Raw genomic sequence first — 24,127 nt, forward strand, 5'->3', positions numbered from 1 at the left:
CAAACTGCTCAAGAAAAGTTGACGAATAAAATCTCAAAAGCAGCCAGAGAAAAGACATGTTAATAATAAAAGAGGATAAGATAAGAATGACATTAGAGTTCTTATCAAAAACAATGCAGGTGAAAAGACAGTGGGCAACATCTCTGAAGTACTAAGAGAAATAAACTATTGAAAGAATTCTATACCCAGAGGAAATATCTTCCAAAAATGAAGGTGAAATAAAGACTTTGCAGACACAAAAGCTGAAAAAAATTCATCATCAGCAGACCTACACTATTTAAAAAAAAAAAAAAAAAATCAAGAGAAATCCTTCAGGTAGGGGAAAAAAAATAACAGATGGAAATATGAATCTCCACAAAAGAATGAAGAGCACCAGAAATGGTAACTATATGGGTAAATATACATGCCAGCAATGTCACAAAACACAGGGAAAAACAGAAACATACTGTTGTAAGGTTCTTAGGTTCTTATACATCAAGTGGTTTAATACCACATTAAGAAAAACTAATAAGTTAAAGATGTATACTATAAACTCTACAGCAACCACTAAAATCAAAGACTCATAGCTAAAGAAGCTAACAATGGCAATCAACACAACCATTAAAAATACTCAACTGGGCTGGCCCCGTGGCTCACTTGAGAGAGTGCAGCACTGGTAGCACCAAGGCCGTAGGTTCAGATCCTATATAGGGATGACCAGTGTGCTCACTGGCTGGGCATGGTGCAAATGGCACCATGCCAAAGGTTGCAATCCCCTTACCGGTCAGGGAAAAAAAAAAATACTCAACTGATCTAATAAACAAAGAAAAAAAAGAAGAGAAAAGACATGAGACAAAGAATAGCAAGATGGTTGATTTAAACCTAATAATATCAATAATCACATTAAATAAAAATGGTCTAAACAAAGCAATTAAAAAGCAGAGATTATAATTGCGTTTTTAAAAAGGATAACAACAATATGCTGCCTACAAGAAATACATTTTAAATATAAGACACACGTAGGTTAAAAGTAAAAGTAAGATATATCATGCAAACACTTCAAAATAAAGTTGGAATGACTGTAAAGTTATTTCACAATGACAAAGGAGTCAATTCATGAAATAAAATAACAAACCTAAACATGCATGCACTTAGACCTTCAAAATATATGAATCGAAACAAATAAAACTGAAAGGAGGTAGAAAGAAATTCAGAATTTTGGAGATTTCATTTCAATACTCCTTTCTCAATAACAGACAGACAAGTGGATTACAAAAACTGTTAGGACACTGATGATCTGAAGAACCCTATCAATTGGGTGGACCTGCCCAACTACATTTGTAAATCACTCCACCCAACTACAGCAGAATACACATTCTTTTAACATGTACACAGAACACTTACCAAAAAAGACCACATTCTGGGACATAAAAATATTCAAGTCATACAATGTATGTTTTGAACACAATGCAATTCAACCAGAAATCAATATGAGAAAGTAGAAAATCTCTAGAATCAAGGGAAGCCCTTCTGCCTGGCAGCAGGCAAGGAGCATGCCTGGAATCTGAGGCAGGAGATGCAGACAGCCCCCTCCGCCCAAAAGCAGGCAAGAAACACATCTGTGGTCCAAGGCAGGAGCCAAGGACAGCACCCTCCATCTGGAAGCAAGTGAGGAGAATGCCACAGGTCCTGGGAGCTAGGGCAGCAACCCCTGCCCTGAAGCAGGCAAGGAGCATTCCCAGGGTCCTAGACAGGAGCCAAGGGCAGCCCCCTCTGCGCAGAAGCAGGCAAGGAGCATGCCCAGAGTCCTAAGCAGGAGCCAAGGCAGCACCTCCCCACTCAGAAGCAGGCAAGGAGCACATCAAAAACACTTCCTCCATGTGGCTGTCCCACCACAGCTACAACCACAGCCACAGCTGCCACAAAAGAAGCTCAATATCACAGCAGTAGTCACAGCCACCATGCAGGCATCCCACCAGACACTTGACTGCACTGACACAAAGAAAGTCAGCAGTGGAAACCAGAAAAAGAAGAGGACATCTCTCTCCTCAAAGCCCACTCCAGAGTAATAAAAGAAGCAACTGCTCTACCAGATGACCAGACATCAACATAGAGACTCTAGAGATATCAAAACCCAAGAAAATATGATACCACCAAAAGAATACAGTAATGCTCAAAGACCACACCCAAAAGAGCAAGAAACCCTTGAAATGACTGAAAAGGAATTCCAAGCAACAATCTTAGGCTGGCCTGTGGCTCACTCGGTAGAGTGCGGTGCTGATAACACCAAGGCCACGGGTTCGGATCCTATATAGGGATGGCCGGTTTGCTCACTGGCTGAGCATGGTGCTGACAACACCAAGCCAAGGGTTGAGATCCCCTTACCAGTCATCTTAAAAAAAAAAAAAAAAAAAAAAAAAAAAAACAATCTTAAGGAGACTCACTGAGATATGAGAAGATTCAGTTCGACAACATAATGAAATGAGAAAAAAAATCCAGGATATGAAGGAGAAAATTTACAAAGAGATTGACACCTTAAAAAAGGAATGTAGCAGAACTCATGGAACTGAAATATCCACTCAGTGAAATAAAAACAATGGAGAGCTTAAGCAGAAAGCTAGAACAAATAGGACTTCTGATCTTGAAGATAGTTTTTTTTAAATAACCCAGGCAGATGAAATAAAAAAAAAAGGAAAAAAGAATTTTAAAAAATGACAAAAACCTAAGAGAGCTAGAGACAACCTTAAGCACACAATCATTCGAACCATGGGTGTTCCAGAAGGGGAGAAGAAAGGAAAAGGCATGGAAAACCTATTCAGTAAAATAACAACAGAAAACTTCCCAGGTATAGGGAGAGACACAGACCTTCTGATCCAGGAAGCCCAAATATCCCTAAACAGATTCAATCCAAAAAGATTCTCTCCCAGACACATTATAGTCAAATTGGCAAAGCTCAAAGACAAAGAGAGAATCTTAAAAGAAGCAAGAGAAAAGTATCAAGTCACCTATAAGGGAGACACTATCAGACTCACAGCAGATTTCTCAACAGAAACTCTACAAGCCAGAAGAAAATGGAATGACACATTCAAAATACTAAAAGAGAAAAACTACCAGCCAAAAATACTATACCCAGCAAGGCTATCCTTCAGAAATGAGGGTGAAATAGTATATTTCCCAGACAGACAAAACTGCGGGAGTTCACCATCACACAACCAGCCCTGCATGAAATAATCAAGAGAGTCCTATATCTGGAATCTGAAAAAATAATCACTACCAAGAATACACAAGAAAGAACAAAAATCCACTGGTAGAACAAAAATGCAAATGAGAAAGAGAAAGAAACTAAATCTTACCACCACAAAAACCCATAATGACAATCAAAAGAAAGCAAACAAACCCTCAGTCTCTTTGGAAGATGATAGGGAAACAATTCATTTTTCTAAAACTAGTAAGTAAAATGGAAGAATCAAGCATTTATCCTGTCTTTCCTATATTAATTGTTCCTGAGCGTAACCATAAATAGCTGAAGAGGGAACATTTCTATCTATTGAAGTATCCCAGCTAGTAAATAAAGATGGAATAAATAATTAGAATAGGGTATTTGGCAAACCCCTACTGAAATAATGCATCTAGCAAATGATCATCAATGTCTGTTAACATCACAGAGAGACGATCAGACATAATGGGCCTCCTGCAGTAAGAACATATATACCTTTGAAGCCAAATCTAACCTGAGTGAGACCAAGCCTCAGGATCCACCACGAATCACAAGGAAATGCAGGGGACGGTGGAACATGTTAAATGACACTACTGGGATGGAGCCAGCAAACCCAGACCTTGGGAAACGTTATGGGGTAAAAGGGGAAAAAAATTAGATGAAGGGGGAACCTATAGATTAAAAGAATCTTAAGAGACAGCTGACATAGCAACCAATGTAACAAGCAGAACTTGTCTGGATCCTGATGTAAATAAATCAATTATAAGAAAGAAAGAGGGAGGGGGAGCAAATTAGAGAAATTTAAACATGTTTTTTTAAAAAAATCTCTAAGAGATGCCATTAAAACAGTACTTAGAAGAAAATTTACAGCACTAATTTCCAATATCTGAAGAGAAGAAAAAGGTCATGACTTCAGCTTCCAATAAGAAAATAAAAAAGAAACATTAAAGGGAAACAGAATAACTACTAAATGGAAATAAAATTCAGAGTAGAAATCAATGAAATAAAATACCAGAAAAACAGTAGAGAAAAAACAACAAAGCCAAAAGCTGGTTTTTTGAGATCAATAAAATTGATAATTTCTATACGACTCATCAAAAAGGGTGAACAGAACAGGAGAGATGCAAATTACCAACATCGGGAATAAGAGGGAAGATGTCACTACAGATTCTGCAGGTATGAGGAAGATAATCAAGGAACTTAATAAACATCTTTATACCAATACCCCAATTTTCTGTAGGTTTGAAGTTACTTCTACATAAAAAAATTTTAAATTAAAAAACCCAACTTTACCTGTCAGGGGATGGCCACGCTAAACTGCTAAACATGCATAACTGTTTAACCTGAGTTAAAAGCTGGGTGAATGGTTATATAAGGTTATATAAGAGTCCATTAGTGCTGTAATCTTTCTACTTTTTAACACCAGAGCTTTTTGTACCTCAAAAAGCTTACAAAAAAACAGAATTAAAAGATAATACAAATCTTTCCATGAACTTTTTGAAGTACCCTTGTATGTAGAAACTGTCCATAACAGATAGGTTTTCAAAAAATAAATAAATAAAAACTACCCATCTGAAGCTTTTGGATAGAAGAAAATTTTCAGAAGACATTCATTCCTGGCACAAAGGGCCGTAAAACTTAAGAACTCTGCCTCTAAGAGTCCCAAATCCACTGTCTTAACCTACAATGTACAAAGCATTACTGATAAACCTTTATTTAATTCACCCCACTTTTACTGTAGGATTTTGAATCTTACTCTTTCTTCTTCACTGCAGTCTTTTATTCACTGTCTAGAAATATAGATGTACTTCCCACTTCCGTAAATCCTTATTTTTCAATGTAGAATATATTACTAGATAAATAAGCATGCATTTTATAATTTTAGAAAAGGAACCGCCATTAAAATTCAATGTTTACATTAAGCCCATGTACTTACAACTATTTAAAGTCTTTTCCCCAAATATCTCTTGAACAAATTCACCTTAGTCCAGCTTAACTATATTCTCATCTCATCTTGTACAGTTAAAACTTAATCAAGGCAAGAAAGGATACTACAATTTATTTTTAAATGAGCTATTACAGATAGTTCACTGCCTATAACAATTTATTTTCATACTTTTCAAAATACAATTCTTGACCAGAGTATATAATTACTCTTCTTACCAGTGTTATTTCTTTAATATTTAGTTATTTTAAGGCAAAGTTCTTAAGTCTTATCAAAAGTTAAAATGTTAAAATTTAAATAAAAAATTGATGTAAAAACCATCAATTATTATTCACTTTAAACACATTATATATCTCATAGGAAATTACCAAGAATTCACATTTCACAAACTTTTAGTAAACTTCAATGAGACAACTGCAACAGCTGCTACATTTAAAACACATGTAAAAGACAAAAAAATTAAAAAATAAAATAAATAAATAAATAAAACACATGTATACTGAAAATGTGTATTAAATTTTTAAAACACAAAATAGAAAGCCCTTATATTATTTCAATGACTCCATGGATAAAAAATTGTATAAACATATTTTAAAATGCACTGCTTATCAAGATGAAAATACCTATTAAATACTATTCTACCATATAATCTAATCAGACATCTGAAGCATTAAGAGAGAACTTCTAAAATCCATTTAACTTAAAGAAGGTATAACTTTGGTAGTTTGCTGGAGTACATGTGCTTTTTAATCAAGTCAATTGCTTTCAATTCATCATAGAAAACAAATTAAAGAAATTTATCTTACCAATAGCACTATATCACCATTCCTCCAATTGCTGGTATTAGCAAGGCTTTCAAAAGCTGGCTTTTATAGATAAAAATAAAACTAAGCACAAAAATCCATTCAAGTATTTCTGTTCGGGTTCTGTTTGAACTGCTTTCAAAATGATTAAAACATTAAAATGTAGAATTTCTTAATTCACCAATTTTAAATAGGTTTTCAGAAGATATACCCTTCTACCATTTGACTGTTACTGGTAGAGCTCCTATTATTTGAATAAACCATATCAGGGTAGCTCACTGAAGTCCTAATTCCACAGTGCTTGCCTGAGTTTTGATGTTATCTAAATAGCAAGAAGCTTACAGGCTATTGTGCTTAACCAAACCCTTCCTTGAATTTATAATGAACTTAATTTTCCATATGAGTAAAAAAACCAGTACAGGACAAAGTGAAGCTAACAGGAATAAATCTCACTAAATTTAATATGCCAATTATTGAAAATTTACTGAATTTTTTCACATTATGTAATTACTAAGAACCATTTAAAGCATAATCCAGGCTAACTTTTAGGCTAAAAGTTGGTCAGATCTTATTTCCTAAAACAAGTTGGCTTCAACAGGCATAGAAACCCCCAAACCTCGAAGACATCTTTGCTTCAAACCTGAGTTTTTCATGAGCTATAACAATAATATTATAACAATAAGTGTGCAGAGTGTTGGGGGTTAAGGATATTCTACATACATGCCTAGAATTCCAAAGTAGGTAATTTCACAAGGTTACTTAGAGGATGATCTGTAACTCAAGCAAAGCTTCAAGCAAACCAAGTATGAATAATAAATTTTTAATTTAATTTTTTATTTCAATGTTGCCATCTTCAGCAAGGTTGAAATAAAAAACTAACATTAAAAATGTATTATTCAAAATTCACAAAACTAAATAAGTATTAAAAAACTTAGGTAACTGAGTTTTCCAATGGTGTTTTTTATGTTTTCAACATACTCATATATACTTCTGGAGTTTTAAAAATTAAAACTGCACTAAGACGTTTGGGACATCTTGTATTGTTGAATGAGAAAATGAATCCTCCTACTTTGGTTTGCAGTTCTAGTTTGGTTTTTTTTTCCCCCTGAATTAAATATACCTACAAATGTTAAATAAAGATTGATAAACCCATCTTTAAGGACCTTACAAGCAAAGGATTTAAAGATTCTGAAGTATAAACAGCACAGCTAGCATTCTGATTATTATTTTATCTTCAAATTTATAGCATCCACAGCAACTAAGATAACCTTCTGTAATCCAAAAGCAGTTCTACCTTTTGCAGCTGAAATAAAATATGCCGTAATACATGTAAAATCGTAACTCTCCACACTAAACAACTTCAATTTTAATATTCAGACAAATATTTATGTAAAAAGAATGAAAAAAGTCTGGATCTTCCAACTACAATAACCAAATTGCGACAACTCTTTATGAGGGCAAAACTTAACTTTAAGTCAGCTCCTAACAATAAGAATGACATAATATAATTTAATGAATACATGGAAATTTTACAAGGATACCAGCTAAATTTTAACAAAGCTCTACTCAATACCCATTTTATCACTTCCCATCTTGGACTTTCTCTTATAATGCATGCTTTTGTTTCTGTGTTTAGGCTTAAGGAAGACCATTGTATCCAATATACACCAAACCAAGACTGTATTTACATTTGTAAAGTGTAGTCTTTGTATAAGTGTACTTTTTCTTTTGTATGTTATAAAACAATATGATAGCTGTAATAAAATAAGTTATAATTAGGAAAGATAACATAATAATCTGTTAGGATCAATATGAAGAATGGGTTTAGCCTGCACTATACCATTCTTGCATACATCTTTATCACTTTTATCATATGCACTATTTAAAAGAAGAAATCAACCCTTTTACTGAGAGACACCCCATATTGTAAGACTGTCATCATCAGACAAAATGGTGGCTTTTGTCTAAATGTATAGTACTTCGTAAAAAAGAGAAAAAGTTACCTTTGCACTGACAAATGATCTCTACATTTTACTTTCTCTTCATAAAACAGAAAATGTATAAAAACTCATACCTCATAATAAAACAGTCTGTTTTTAAAATGTCCACTTATGTAAATGAGAGATTTTCTATTTCAATTATTCAAGCTACTTTGGTCTTTAAACTTTCATACTTCCCCTTAAATTTTTCTTATGACTTTTCAAAGCTCCACATGCAAGGCTAAAAGTTATGAAAGTGTTGTAATTGCTAGACAGATTTCAAAATCTTACCATCTATTATGAAAAATGCTGCAGCAGATAATAGGCAATAATGATAAGGCCCATCCTACAGACTGAATATTCAAAACTGGTTGAACCAAAATGACCTATAAAGAAAACTAGCACCCACCCTAAGATAATCAAAAGCCAAATATATCAATAATTTGTGACAATTGCTACCTCTGGGTTGGGGTGAAAGTGAGGGAGAGACTTTAGTGCTTTTTAAATGCTTTTACCAGAAGGAGGATTGAACTGTTGGTTGAGTGTATGCATAAACTTCTAATTCTACAATGTAGGAATCTTCAAAACACTTCACGATGCTCTATCAGACTATCTCTTTGCCTAGATCTCTCTCTTATGTTATTTTACCCCAGTCAAGAGAAAGTAGTCATTCAAAAGCATCCTTTAACAAGTACATTTCTGTTAAGAAACAGTTGGTTAGATTTATTTATTTCTCCTCTACATTTTGGCCAAGCTGAGGAAAAGTATGAGCCCTTAATACAGCTTAAGTAGTAGCAAATTCTAAATTATTTTATCAAACTAATTCATCTGTAAGTATTAAGTGAGCATATATGCCAGGTTAATTACTATATTAAACACAGCAGGCTATCCAAGTACAAGTCCCCCCCGCCCAAAAAAAACAAACAAAAAGAACACAGAACTCAAGAGTTAGCTTTAACTTGTCCTTAAATGACAATGAATTCAACATGAACTACAGTGCAAGTTCCTTCACCTGTCTTGGCCTCAACTTCTGTGCCATTAAAATGAGGCAGACGGGATAATTCCTATGACAGATTTCAACCATGAAAGTTTTGACCTACACAATCATTGCCTTTGTATGTGACCTGCTGCTGCACTCTTTTACCACTAGGTGACATTCCAACACTGGCAGGAAAAAAAGATGACAGTTTTAACAAGCCTTAATAAATAGAAAAGCTGCAGTTATCCAAAGTCACCAAGGTGAGTAAAGATGAGAAAACTTTTAAAAGATTTTTTAGTACAACTGGGGATCCTGATATGAAAGGGAGGGGTTGCCTTTTTAAAAGAGCCCCTGTATTCATGTGTCTCAACAGAAAAATAACACATGTAATAAACACAAAACAAATGAAAATGGGGAGGGGGAAGGCAGATGCATTATTACTCCCTTTACACAGATTACTCCCAAACTCACAATTATCTGAAACTAGAATTTAGGGATCTTATAATGTTGTGGAGAAAGGGAAGCGAGCACAGTAACAACTTAAGAGCACATGAACCTATTAGAGAACAAGAAGGTATATTTAAAGTATACAATTATGTACTAATACATTACTTGCCCACTAACTGGTTAAAAAAAAAAAAAAAAATACAGACAAGGAACACCCTTGCACATTGCTATTAAGAGTGAATATGTACTACTTTTCTGTTCTGTGTGTATGTGTGTTTTTTGGGGGGTTGTTTTGGTTTTTGCACTACCTTTTTGGAAAACCAATTGACGGTATATTGTATTTAAATTTAAAATCTACACACACTTTGATCCAACAATCCCAATTTTAAAAGTCCATGACATGTTACCTATATATAAGTATGTATGTAGAAAACTAGTATACTGCAGCACTGTTTAAAACAGGAAAAGAAAAATCAACCTAGAACCTACCTGAATGTCTATCAAAAGAAGAATGGATGAATAACTTATGGAATTAAGGAGAATGAGTTAAATCTACGTGTAGAGAACAAGACAGATCTACATAATACATAAAGACAGAAAAAAAAGGAATATGTCTAATACACTATTTTGTAACAATCAAAAACTCTATAGATATGTATTTTAAAAGGAGCAAAAAGAAAGGTGTAAGTAACTGTTAACACTCCCTCAGAAGGTGTTATGTATTATTGTAGGGCAGAGGTTACCATTAATGGTTTCTTCAAATTCCTCCACATGGTTAGACTTATGAAAAACAACATAAAAGTTTTATGCTTTTTTCCTTGGGAGCAAGAGTGGGTACTTAGAAGCAAAAACACCTAGAACAAACAAGAGTATTTTAAATCAATCAAAAAAAATTGTGTGGTTGGGCATTTAATACAACAGGAATTGACAAACCAAGAGTTCCAAAAACAGCTTGTGTAAACAAACCAAATAAGTGAGCCTAATTCCCCCAAACTAAAAATTGTAATTTTAAGTTCAGAGGTAAGGTAACAGTTATTGTTGAGTTTGTTGAGTAATATAATATGTAAATAACTGTTACTTCCATTTTAGTGCAAATCAGTGGCTATTTCTTTTAAACTGCAATGTTATTAATCAAAGTCCCAAAGAATTTGACATTTCATTAAAAAATTTAAAGATGGTCTTTGAAAGGTGAACATTCACTAATTCTCAGACTCATATTTCACATTTTACCACAGCTAAAATCAGGATGCAGCTTAGATGAAACCTTACTGTTGCTATCAGCAGGTGACTGCCATGATGCAGCAATTACCGTGCACACATGCTCAAAGTTGATCTTAGTATTCATACTATTGTCATCTCAGTTAAGTAATGTGCATTGTTGGTAATACTATGTTGAGTTTAAATTGCTGATTAAAAATATCATACTGTAATTGCATACTGAAACAAAAAGTAACAGTGTTCTCAGAAAGGTACCAAAATAGAGCAGTAGAGAAGGGCTAGGATGAGAAAAGGGGGGTTACAGGGAGCATAGGAATAAGGAAGAGTAGAATAGGAAAAAAAAAAAAAAGGAACAGAAGCAAACTTTCCAAAGGATTATACTTCTAAGTCTTCAGTATGTTCAGGAAATACATATAAATCCCAAAAACATTCATTTTTCTTATTAGCAAACCTAAAAATGATTTTTTCCATCAACTGAATATGGTTCACTTCAGGATTATTGCATTATTTGCAAGAAAGCAAAATCAGATTTACTCACGATCTATATACCACAGCATAGTTCCTATTTCACTGTTCTAGACATCACAATTTGAAGATCCAACCACAATGAAGCACAAAATCACTAGAAAATTATTCTGTACAAAAAGTACAATCCTGTAAATTTACAATTGTAACTGACAGGCACTTGAGTCAACGTTTTTTTTTGTTTTGTTTTGTTTTTAAAAGATGACCGGTAAGGGGATCTTAACCCTTGACTTGGTGTTGTCAGCACCACGCTCACCCAGTGAGCAACCGGCCATCCCTATATGGGATCTGAACCCGTGGCCTTGGTGTTATCAGCACCACACTCTCCCGAGTGAGCCACGGGCCGGCCCGAGTCAACTTTTTTTTAACTTACATGAATTTTTTTTTTTCCCACTTTACTCCTTGTCCTAATTTGAAACCTAGTCATGTTGAGTCAGCATAGAAAGGCAATACAAAGTCCTTAACATTTACATTCAACAAATATTTCAAATATATAGTAATATTAATTGCCCTTGAAGAGGATAATGGCCTTACTCATGGTATAACCATCACAGAAATGTTAACTTTCTAATTTCCCATAAATGGTCATCCTCTAATCCACTATCCAGGATTGGGGCGGGGGGGAAATCAACATATTCGGGTATTATAGCAACCAAAATAGTAGTAGCTGACATCTGTACAGGGATACTTAGTTTACAAAGGACTTTTACAGGCATTATCTATTTACTTGCCAGTTTTCAATCAATATAGTCTTTTAAAAACAGGAAAAAAATAATCTTCACTTAACCAAGATTAACATTTTTTCGTTTCTCTAGAAAGTTAAGCATGGGGTCACTTTACATCAAAAAGCCTTACCAGCAAATTAAGGAATGACATGTAGCAGCACCATCTTTCAATGGGCTATTTTCCAAAAATTCATTTGAAAACTAGTTGTTGCTCCAAATGTATTCACCATACATTTTCCATAAGGAAATAGTGACTAGGATCCCAGGATGGCCCATAAATGCCCTTTCTACCTCCCACAATTCTGCTGAACTGCAATTCACATTACACTAGCCTGGGTCGTGGGGCAGGTAGCCAGGTTACCAAGCCTCTGCTTCCTCTGCCCACTTCTTAATTTTTATTCCCCAGGCTCTTGTCTTCGTAACAATCTCATCAGGGGCCAAGGGTGGCACTATTGGAGCTATCCACAGTGGTAACTACCAATTAATATTTTCAGCACTGATCTCTCATGAGCTCCAGGTCCACAGATTCGACTGTTTACTATACATGTTTGCAAACAGCTAAAATTCAACAGGTTCGTTTTATAATTCTTCCAAAAACTACATGTGTAGTGGATTGAATTATGTCCCCCCAAAACTCACTGAAGTTTGAATTGTCTCCCAAGTTTAATATATTAGAAACTTAGCCCTGAAGGGGTGATAGGATCATAGGACCATGAAGGACCATGAAGTAGTGAGTGAATTAGAGATGGTGGTCAGGGGCGTGGTTCTGAGGGCTTTAAAAGAAGAGGAGAGTGTCTCTCTCTCTCTTCTCTGTCTCTCTCTCTGTCTCTCTCTCTGTCTCTCTATGGACTTTGGACTTCCCAGCCTTGAAAACTATAAGCAACACAAATGGACTAATATGACACGCCTCTCCTTCCTCTGCACCAATTACCTCTACTCCTTTAATGATAATGATTTGCCTAAAAAGCCATGCTAGGAATTCGGAAATTATCCTACAATCTTCCTATCTCACGCATCCTGAATTCAACTGGGCACTAAAGCTTAATTATTTAACACCCTTCTCAAATCCACCTCACCATGCCCTATCTCCATTGTCATTGCCTCAATTCAGGTCCTGATCCCTAGTCTCCCTCATTCAAATCTATATACAATCAGATATGATCATTTCTCTCTGTGCTTCAAATTTCAACAGCTTCCTATTGTTTGCAGCAGCATTTCCCAAACTGATAAAAGAGTACCTACAAAATAAAAAAAAATTTTCAGAAGACATTTTGAAAATTGAAGAAATACTGAGTTAAAGTTAAACAGGCCTCTAACTAGCAAGATTTCGAAGTCTTAAAATGCACAATACTACATATTTCCCTACCATGGGGAACTGGAAAGAAGAGAGGCCCAGCTGGCTTCAAGGGCAAAGTCAAAACTCATTGCAAGACATGTAACATTCTGAAGAATCTGGCCCTGTCTAGTTGTAAACACCATCTGTCATTCATCAATGGTTATCATTCACCCCTTACAAACCCCACATCCCATTCATTTATAACACAATTTGCAGTTCCTCAGAGCCCTACTGTTTCCTGACTTCCTTTATATACATTATTCCTTCTGCCAAGAATGCTCTTCCCCAACTTAGTCGGATTGAAGAGCTCCTTCCAGAGCCAGCTCAAGTGACTACTCTTTCTTTGATTGTCCTTTCCACCTCCTAGCAGAGGTTTCCTCCCACCTTTGTCCTACCTCTGCATGTGTCAGAGCACTTGTCCAATAATACTGAACTTATAGACTAAAACTTAAAAGGTTGAGAAACAGACCAGCAACCAGCAGTGGAGCTGAATAAATGAGACAGCACAAGACCACAGTGAGGAAGAAGTGGAGTCCTTCCTCTTTTTCTGAGCAAAATTTTACAACAAAGTTTTGTCTTTGGCATGCTCCCACATCTCATCCCTATCCCCCTTTCCCAGCTCTCCTGATACCCTCTTTCCAGGTTCCTCAGTGACCTCATATAACCCTACACAACCCCCACCACAGTACTATGTTCTTCGGATCAACTACTTCCTCTGTCTCTTAATCAAGAGTCATTCTGTTCATAAGTTAATCCATATATGAGTGACAGCTTCTCAAAACTGACAAACCTAAGATGAATCTCTTAGTAACAAAATTTTAAAAAAGAAGTATGGAGATGATATAGGGAGTGGGTATCACAGTTATAGCACTCAGAAAAGCCGGCCTGTGTAAGAGTCTGGGAGTCTCTCCCTGACTGAGCTTCCCTGCAATGTTCCCACTTCTTCACTTCATCCACTCCTGCACAGTAGCTGCAGTGGGTGCTGCTGGCAGACCAGAGCTGAAGTTGGAGCCATGGCAATCCTACAGATGACCCATTCTTCTTGGGTTGAATTGCTGTTTGTTTTAGTTAGAGACCACTTATGGTTAATTTTACATTAGACAGAAAGTCTCACCAACATAGTCACCAATGATCTTAAAACAGTGCCCTTATTCCAGCCAAATAGCGCCTTGAAATCTAATCCCAAACTGTTGCTTGATTAAAAGACAAATTTATTGAGAAAACCAAGATGTTGCCCAAGTTTCCTAACATTTCAAAATAAATCTGTAAATATTAAATTAGCATTCTAGCAAGAATCACTATCATTTATTACCACTTCCAATTTCATAACAAGTCATTTATTAGAATGTTATTGCCTACCATGTGCCAACTACTGGGCTAAATGCTGGAGATTATAAAGATTAAGTTTCTAACCTTGAGAAACCAAGTCTGGTAAGCTAGACCGATAAATAAGTAAACATATGTCAAACAAAATAGTGAGCAATGGAAGCAAGAAGAGGAATAGAGAAGAAGAGGAGAAGAGAACTAAGAACGTGAAAGCCTTCAAAGAATTATCCCTTGATCTAAGACCTGAAGGATATGAAGTTCATCAAGCAAACTAGCAATAAGAGGGGAAATATTAGGGGAAAAACAGAGAGATGGAATCCAAGCAGAGAGATCACCATATCCGGAAGTACTAAGGTGACATATGCTAGAAAATGCCACGAATACAAGTTACTTAAACTGGCTGAGTGGCCTTTGATAAGGGATAGAATGGAGCTAAGAAGAGATGGGACAAGACCAGATTATGAAGAAGGGCTTCGTTTGACATGATAAAGATTCTGAACTTTTTTCAACTGAAAGAGACCCAAGGCCAGGACAAGAGGCCATATTCCCAAAGAATATACAATGTGAACAGTGTCCTCCGAACGTGTGCAATGCAGCAGTACTGTCTTCACCTACTGGATCGTTTATCTGTGAGATAGTAGAACTCATTCATCAGTGTATACCCAGCATTTAACCCTGTGCTCGGCACATAAAAGAACTAAAATACATAGTATTGAATAGTTAGATGTGCCAACAGAATCTTAAGGGGATAACCAAGAGCCCTAACCAAGCCTCCTTCCTGCCTATAAAATCACAACTCTTATGCTCTACAATAATTGGTAATTGCCACAACTTTTAAGGGAACATGATAAAGAGTCATTCACTGTGGACTGCACCAAAGATAAAAGATTTGGAGAAAGAAAAACTCATTAAGATGCTTTTGCTGGCCAGCTGCCAAAAACAAACAAACAAAAAAAGATGCTTTTGATCCTGACTAAATTAAGTAGTTTATTCAATCCCCACAAAACTGAGCAGAAAACAACCTTGAGGAAGCTCAAAATTGCTCTTCAACTAACTCTAAGGCAGTGTTGATAACTATAAAAAGTATATTTTCATATAAAAGAGACCCATAAAATAATATCTTTTAACTAAAAATTTGCGAGATTCAAATAAGTGCTCCAAACAAAATTATGCTACTTGCCTATAGTAATTTACATTTTATTTAGTAAACTAAACTATATTATTATAATTAGTGTGAAAATAAAGTTACCATCTCTTATGCTTAGGAAAACCAGAAAACATTAAAAAAGGAGAAACTTTAGGAAATCATGGACAAAAACAAATTATAAATTGAGCTTTAAAAACCTATGGCTTAAGAAGCTCAGGCACGATATAAAGATGGATGAAAAATCTGTGGTCTATGAGGAACCAGTGACCCATGTTTAAAGAAATCAATCCAAATGCCACAAAAGTAAAATAAAATTTTAAGTTTTCTTTAAAAAAAAAAAAAAAGATGTATAAACATTTCACTTATCAGTATTTTTAAATGAAAATGAAATTCTATTAAATAAACATAATTAAACATAGTTTTAAATTTTATAATGTTGCCAGGAACAGACACTGGGTAACAGTAACATAGAGGCTGAGGGAGAAAAGAAGCTAACAACATACCCTAAGACATAAAGAGAAAGACTAAAATATACATAAAATGTACATCAGACTACCTGAGGTTAACATCTTGATGACCTTTTTCAGATACTGCCACTAAAGATGCAAAATCGTGTTGTGTTCTCCCTATGAAAAGCCTGAATCATGTCATTATTGCCTGCTGCTCTAGTTAACAACAAAAACAAACAAAAAAAACCCCAGCAATCATCAACCACACACACAACTTGTTTTGAATATGTTAAATGTTACTAAACTAACAGACAGTAAGTTACCATTTACTCAGATTCTTATCCTTAAAATTCTCTAAGGTATGTTCCATTGCCTCTATTTTGCAAATGAGGGAATCAAAAAAGACTAATTGACTTACTTGACCCAGACTACAGAGCTAGTAAATGATGGGGCTGTTAATTCAAAATCACTTGAATGTGACTCTGAAATACACATTTTTTCCCAATACACTATGCCCTCTCCCAGGGCACATGACTGCTAAATCTTTAGCCAGTACAATTTTTTTTAAAGACTGATGTTTTCTTACTGTGCTATCCCCAGGGTGATGTTTAAGTTCAAATAATTTAAATTTCACGGAAAGCATTACAATTTATATAGTTCTTTTAAAACAATGCAGACCTTGCTAGTAGTAAAAAAGGCATTAACTCTTAAAAACACTCAAAGTAGTTGAGTATCAACCTAGAATTACACAAAGTACCAATAGTCTCCCAATATTCCCAACTTAATAGCCTTTTAATTATGCTAGATACTTTGTGTGGTATAACCCTCGGGAGATGGCAGATTTTCATAACACCTAATTTCTTTCTCCATTATTCACACTGTGGAGTTACATCATACATGCATTTAATTAAACCAATTCAACTATCTATACTGGGGTTGGGGGTGGAAGGAGAGAAAAACAAGAGAGAAAAATAATTTAAATAATGGTGTTAAGATGCCTGCCTTTACATCCCTGTCCCTGAGTGAGCATGAAATGAAGAATATAAATCTGCTGTTCCTCAGTCAATCCACAGTCCTATTCACCTGTCAAAAGGCATCTCACATAGCTGATTAGGTTTCCAATTCACACAAAAAGTAACCTCTTCTAAAGCTGCTGGAACTGAAAGACAGTAGGTCAGTTCCAACCAGTTTTCAAACTGGTGCCTTTTCAAAGGACTTTTTCAAGAGTAATTTTGACTACACATGATTTCTATCTTAAACCATAATTTAGACCCAAAGGCCCCAAATAAAATGTGATTCCACTTTACTCAGTTCTTTAGATCAGAAAAAATTAGGAACAAAAACACTTGTTATTAATATCCAAATAAATTAATAACTCGGGTATTTTTCATCCTATTTCACAAATTTAAAAAAATAGAGGAGCAAGGATGCTATAAAGCCACCCTACATACATATGTAGGAGCAATTCCATGACTCATTTTAAAACAAACTAAAAATAGTTTTAAGAAGTCTATCAAGCAGTCAAAGGCAACCCTTAAAAGTTGGTTCTCAGCCAAAAAAAAAAAAAATTTAGTTTTGAGAAGTGCCATTACTACAAAGTTCAAAATAAAGGCAGGGGTGAAAAGAATACCCACTAAGGGAAGGACGTAGGCTCTAACCCAAAATCCTTTATGCAGTCACTTACCTCTCCAGATATTAGTTTCCTCTTCTGTAAAAAGAAGGGGCTTGTCTAAAGAATCTATGACCTCTCAGCATTATCATCTTCCAATCTCATACCTCTTTACTTCAATGCCCAATTGCTTTGTGAAGAAAATAAGGAAAACTAAATAAAAGAGTCAATCTAGCTATCACTGAGACAGAACTGTCTTTCACCTCATCACCCAACAATAAATTATAAGTACTTTTCTTTTTGGGGGCGACTGGCCGGTATAGGGATCCAAACCCTTGACCTTGATGTTATAAGGCTGCACACTCTAACCAACTGAGTTAACCAGTCAGCCCTGTTATATGTATTTTTTCTTTAAAAGTTCTGAGAATGATTCTATAGACATTAGCAAATTCCACACCATGTAATCAGCAAATTCTACTTCACAGTTCACTCATTTTTTCTGGAAATTTAATTTCTTACCTAACTATTCTCTGAGTGTCAATTGATCATTTAAAAGCAAGATACACAGAGAGTAAGAGTCAACAAGAGGAAAAATTCTAATTAACAGATTAATTTGGCTGTCTTAAAGTTTGTTATTTGAGTTAATCTATTAACCATCTCTGACTCTAACAAAGGCCCCATATGACCCTGTGGGTTTAAGATGTTAACAGACTTTAAGATGTTAACAGACATGGTGTTGGGGTAGTTCTCTCTGGAGAATTGTTCTTCAGCAATCCCCATCCTCAAGCAACTTTCCTGAGTCTCAGACACTGATTATCTGGACAGTTCTCTCTTTCCTTCATTCCATGTTTCTTCTGCCTTACTGATAACCATAAAATCATTTTTTTAAATATCACTGATTATGTCTTCCAATTACCATTTATTCATGACATCTCACATTACCTCTATTTTTAATCTCACTAATACAAGTGTATTTAACTCATAACTTTTACAATCATTAACTTTGCAATCATCAACTTCAGGGCATTCTACTTTATAAATACCTACTTTTCTCAAGATTAAATAAGCCCAGAACCTTTTTTTGTGTGTGTGCCTAAATCTTTACTAAAATATGTGCCCCAATTCTGAATCTCTTATTTCTTTACTCTCAAAATATGAAGATCAACAAAATTCAAATAAAAATCTAACAATTATTTTCTTTCTATTTCTTTGCATGTTTATCTGAACTAGTTGTGTGGGTTAACTAGAAAATGGCCTTGATGACTACAGATTTACTCTCTCCATAGACCAATTAGCTTCATTCACACAAACTATGTTCCAAAACAAAAGACTAAATCCATCAGCTACTTCTTGGATCCAGATTTAACCAGATGAAATAAAACAAACTCAGAATACATTCCATCACTAGAATCCTTCTGGTGATGCAGCAGGTATGTCACCTTAACAAACGTCAGGCACTAGATTATCTTTATTTAGCATGCCACTGTGAATTAAAAGTGTTCTCTTTAGTAAGTGATAAGCTGCTAACTCCTATTCAATTTATGATCCAGTCACATATATGGTCTCCCATTCAGTACTTATTACTTATATACTCAGGTCACCAAGTATATCAGCAAACAGAATCCACTTTAAATAAACCACATTATCAAAATCATTTTGAGATTCTATTTCTGTCTTCCAAGATTTTAGAAATTATAACCACTTTGTTGTCATTCACAAGTATAAAGTTCTTATTTCCACCATCACCCAGACTACTGAGAAAAAATACAGAATAAAGACAAAGATCCACAGAGTGCCCCCATATCACTGCTCATTCTCACTGAGTTTGACCAGAGTAGGTTATATGTCTATAGTAACATGATACAGAGCACATCTCTTAAGATTACTATTTATCTTAGGATAAAGCATATTCATATTTTAAAACCTCATATTCACACTGGTTACAAACCCATCATGCTGTACAAGCATAGTTTGATTCAGTGTATGGAACAGATGGGGAAAGAAACTATTTATTATGTGCCAGGAAGAGTGCTCCTTTCTTTACATGTATTCTCAGCTAATCTTCAAATCTCCCTGATGTATTAGTATTCTTTGTCAATAAAAGAAGAAAAAAGAACAAAGAAGTTAAGCAACTGACAGTATAAGGGACTTGGAAGACCGCCAGAATCCTAACTCTGTTACTATATGTGACACAGAGGTTTCTATTTCTAGGTTTATGAAGTTAGGTGTATGTAATTGAGCAACTTAACACCTCTGAACCTGTTTCCTCATTTGTAAAACAAGGTTTAAGTGAGATAATGCATGTTAAGTGTTTAATTCAGAGCCTAGTATACAATAAGCTCACTCAGTAATATTAGCATTGGTCAAAGTTAAAAAGCTAGTTAAGAAAATCAGAAATCGAACTCAGGTCTGATTCCCAAGTCCATTCTCTTTCCACTACAACATGCTGTAGCTGCCAATACACACTTCTTATCCACATGAGAATTCATACTTGAAATATGACATAGATGGGAAGCTGATATTGCCTAAAAGAGAAAACTAAGAGCCAACTAAAACCAGCATAAATATTTTATTTCTAATATCTGATAAGCAGAATCAAATAGAAAATTCACCAGCAGAACCAAGTAGAAAACCTAACAGAAGACTCTTTAGACATTCAGGCATACAAAACTATGTTCTAATTACTACAAATCTAGTTTCCTATCTATGTAGGAATTTATCCTATTTATCTCAAACCAGCTGTAAAGTAGAAGTTTAATAACTAAAGGTCTGGGCCAGCCCGTGGCTCACTTGGGAGAGTATGGTGCTGATAACACCAAGGCCACCGGTTTGGATCCCTATGCAGGGATGGCCGGTTCGCTCACTTGGGAGAGCGTGGTGCTAACAGCACCAAGTCAAGGGTTAAGATCCCCTAACCAGTCATCTTTTTAAAAAAAATAATAATAATAACTAGAGGTCTTCCGAATAAAGATTACTGATTAGCCTGGACGAAGATATTGGCCCTCCCACAACATAATTTGAACACTGCATCAACTTGAAGCTTGTCAACTTTATTTTCAAATATACTGCTACTTAATATTTTTTAATTATAATTGCACTACTTATAAATTGAAGCAACCAAACAGTGTCACTTTTCCTATCTAATCTCCTGACCAAAAACAGGCATTGTTGTTCTAACATTGTTAAAAAATCTTACTTATCTTTTTCACCCTCAGCCTGATATAAATGGTGAATAACACAAAAACAAGGAAAGTAGCAAAACTTATATTCTACAACAATCATTAATAATAGGTTTACTATTTCAAACAACTCCAGAAACTGATTTACCTTAAAAAGGGATTGTTAAACCAGGATGGGAGGCCCATACACATCTATTTTGACAACTGTAACCTATTCAGCAAAGCAACGGTTCTCTAGGGAAAAGAATGCCACATATATTCCGGTGCAACAAAATTAATACATGTGCCTTGGTAAAGAAGTTGAGTTCTAACCAAAGGTAGAGCAGTTTTAACTATGTACTTGCCCTTCAAAAAGAATCAAATCAGTACAACGCAGCCTTATAACACCAAGGTCAACGGTTCGGTTTCCGGTACCGGCCAGACACCAAAAAAAATAAAATAATCAAAACAGAACACCTTTATTTTAGCAACAAAACTTTTAGAAGACAGTGTTCGACAATAATCTTTAAAGTCCCTGTATTTCCTACATTTTTAAAAATTCTAACTTCCTGCCGCATAGATCTAAAATAGCCATTATATACTCAAGCATGTTCTACTCATTTAGTTCAGAAGCATACGTAGAGGAACACAGGTTTTTGTTTCTAGGTTTACGACTCCTTACCCATTCATTTTGCACTAATATAACCACTAAACATAGCTTCAAGACAGTGATGATTAAAAGTGGTTAATTATGTGAGTGATTCATACCTCCTATGTCCAAACACCAAGATCCTAAGATGTTTCTGTCAGATCTGCGGGAAGAGGGAACAATAAACACCTGTCACAAAAGCTTTCCAAATCGGGAAGCCCAGAACTGAGTAACTGTCGATCCCCAACCCGACTCTCTCCCTCTTATCCCTACCCCACCTCACCCCACAAAAACCCAGAGGGCATACTTCCACTAGAACCTGACTTTGTGAAGGGAATGAGAAGGAAAGCTCATAAAGAGTGGCCACGAAAAGTACTACAGGAAAGGGTCCCGGGTTGTTCTAGTCCTCACTGCCGCAGAGTCCGAGTGAGAGGCCTTAGGCAAGTCAGAAGTCACTTTTCCTCTCTGGGCCTCACTTAGTTTAACTGTGAAATGCGGTGATTAGCAAGGAGCTCTACTGCTCCCAGGCTAAGGACGAACTCGGATTCCTTCCGTCAGCACCCGCAAAAACCCATCAAGAGCCCTGCCAACACTTCTACCTTCGAACACAGGACCACACCATCTTCCGAACATTCTAAAAGGGCTAGATCACCATCCCGCTCCCGGGCCCTCACACACGAGCCCTCCCCGAAAGCAGCGTGTCCACACCAGGCCTCCACACCTACAACGTGGATCCTTCTTCCTCGCCTCACGTGTCCCACACGTTCCGCGGTTTCAGAGTCCCCTTCCCACCACACACACCTTCCATCAGAAGTGATGCCCAATTCCGGCGCGAGAAGGCACACCGTAAACTCACCAGGCACCCGCCACCCTCGACAATACCATTCGCCTCCTCCAACCTCCCCCATCACCACCACCCGCCCGCTCGCCCGGGCCACTCACCGACCCCCGCCGCGCCGTCTCCTCCGCGGCCTCCCGGCCGGAGCAACCAAGGGACCGCGGGGGGCCGGGCCGCCGCTGTCGCCGCCGCCGCCGCCGCCTCGCCTCGCCTCAGCCCAGCCCCATCGCCCTCGGCCGGCGCCGGCGGCCGCGGGTCGCTCGGGCTCGAGGCGCCGCCGCCGCCGCGCGCTGCGGCTCGGGGTGAGGGGAGGGAGGCGCCGCGGCGGGGCCCGGGCCGGGCCGGGCGCAGGGGTGTCCACGCTCTCCTCCTCGGCGCCCGCGGCGGCGTTCAGCCTGGCAGGAGGAGAACAAGGGAGGGCGGCAGGGGGAGGCGGGCAGGGAGGGGGGCGGTCTGCACTCCGAAACCGCCTCCCGCAGCCAGCGACGTAACGGACCCCCCTCCCCTCCGCGGCTGCGCCGGGATCACGCGGCGGGGACAGCCTGCAGGCAGGCTGCGGAGAGCGCGCTGCGAGCTCGGGACTCCCGCGCCGGATGTGAGGTCACGTGATTGCCTCATCCCAGCGCCGAGGGCAGAGGGGCGCGAGGGAACGTAAGGGGGCGGGCCCGCCTGAGGGGCGGGGCGAAGGCCCAGGACCCGCCCACCCCCGCGACTGTCGCCTTTCCATAGTCCGGGAAGGAGAGACCGCTAGGTAAAGGCAGCCTCAAAGGGCTGGGTGTTAGGGCGGGGGCTGCTATTAGAAGGTGGTTTCTTTTGGCGGAAGGAGGTGGAATTTACCGTCCTGGCACTGCAGAGACAAGATTATAGTTCAAATCCCCATACACTGAACAGGGAAACTGAGGCGCAGTGACTAGACTCGACTTGCCCAGAGTCACGGTCATGAGGAAAGCTTGTTCTAGAATGGTGGAGAGGAAACCAGATCCTAGCCTCCCTATCCAGGTCTTTTTCATTTCCTTTAGCTCTCCCCCAAACAAACAAAAAACGGTAATTCACATTTGACAACCGGTTCTACGCGCCGGCCTCGGGCGGAGGACTTGGAGGCTTACACAAGAGAAAGCACCCACCTGCCCACTGATCGCCTCCGGCGGGAAGTTGTCTCTTCCGGCAGTGCTAGATGCAAATTAAATACTTCCCTCCGCGGAAGATTTATCTCAGGGTAGAGCCCCGGCCGGATATCCACATCGCTGGTTTGGTTTTCGCGGCGTCCCTTCGGCGACGCGCACAGGACTCGGGAATGTGCCCAGCCAACCTGCTGCCTCGGGCTCCTACCACCTTTCGGCCCTGGGTCTACCTAGCCCACGCCAGTGATGTCCGGCCATCACCGTTATTGTTATTCCGCCTTGCGGCTAACAGAACTCTTAGCTGCTTGAGCGTCTTAGAACAGCTTGCACGCGGCCTCTCTCCACCTTGGAGACACCTTGCCAGAGGCAGGGAGCATTCAGCCTTTGGACTCTTCTCGGGGCTGCCACCCCTGCCCCACGGGACATGGTGACGCCTCATGTGGAGCAGCACACCGCCTCTAGTCCACGGCACTGAAAACACCTTATCGGGAGCAAAGAGCACGCCCTCCCCACCCACCCCCACCCCCACCACGTCTCCCTAGGTTGTGTGGGGCTGGACAGTTCCGTGGCATTTCCTCACGTATAGTGGCGTGGACATAACACTGAACCGAAGTGGGTCCACAGCTGTCTCTTCCCAACCTCTGGGTTCACCGTTTTGTTTCAAGCCTCGCCTTTTG

At 37.9% G+C, this 24,127-nt stretch overlaps 1 protein-coding gene across 5 annotated transcripts in view; it reads right to left on the minus strand.

Moving 5' to 3' along the window:
- Nucleotides 1–22,572, minus strand: part of ATP13A3 (ATPase 13A3) — an 81,068-nt gene extending 58,496 nt beyond the window's left edge. For 3 of the 5 annotated variants that reach the window (XM_063089221.1, XM_063089230.1, XM_063089194.1), the window contains exons 1-2: nucleotides 22,434–22,572; nucleotides 21,611–21,654 (exon numbers count right to left, since the gene is read on the minus strand). The gene's annotated coding sequence lies outside the window, so the exon portion shown is untranslated. Of the gene's footprint in view, nucleotides 1–17,759; nucleotides 17,875–21,610; nucleotides 21,655–22,433 lie in introns of all 5 variants that reach the window. The other 2 variants (XM_063089202.1, XM_063089213.1) reach the window with 2 other exon arrangements.
- Between the last annotated feature and the right edge of the window lie 1,555 nt (nucleotides 22,573–24,127).

The sequence above is a fragment of the Cynocephalus volans genome, chromosome 1 (genome assembly GCF_027409185.1).
Source record: "Cynocephalus volans isolate mCynVol1 chromosome 1, mCynVol1.pri, whole genome shotgun sequence".
Lineage (NCBI taxonomy): Eukaryota > Metazoa > Chordata > Mammalia > Dermoptera > Cynocephalidae > Cynocephalus > Cynocephalus volans.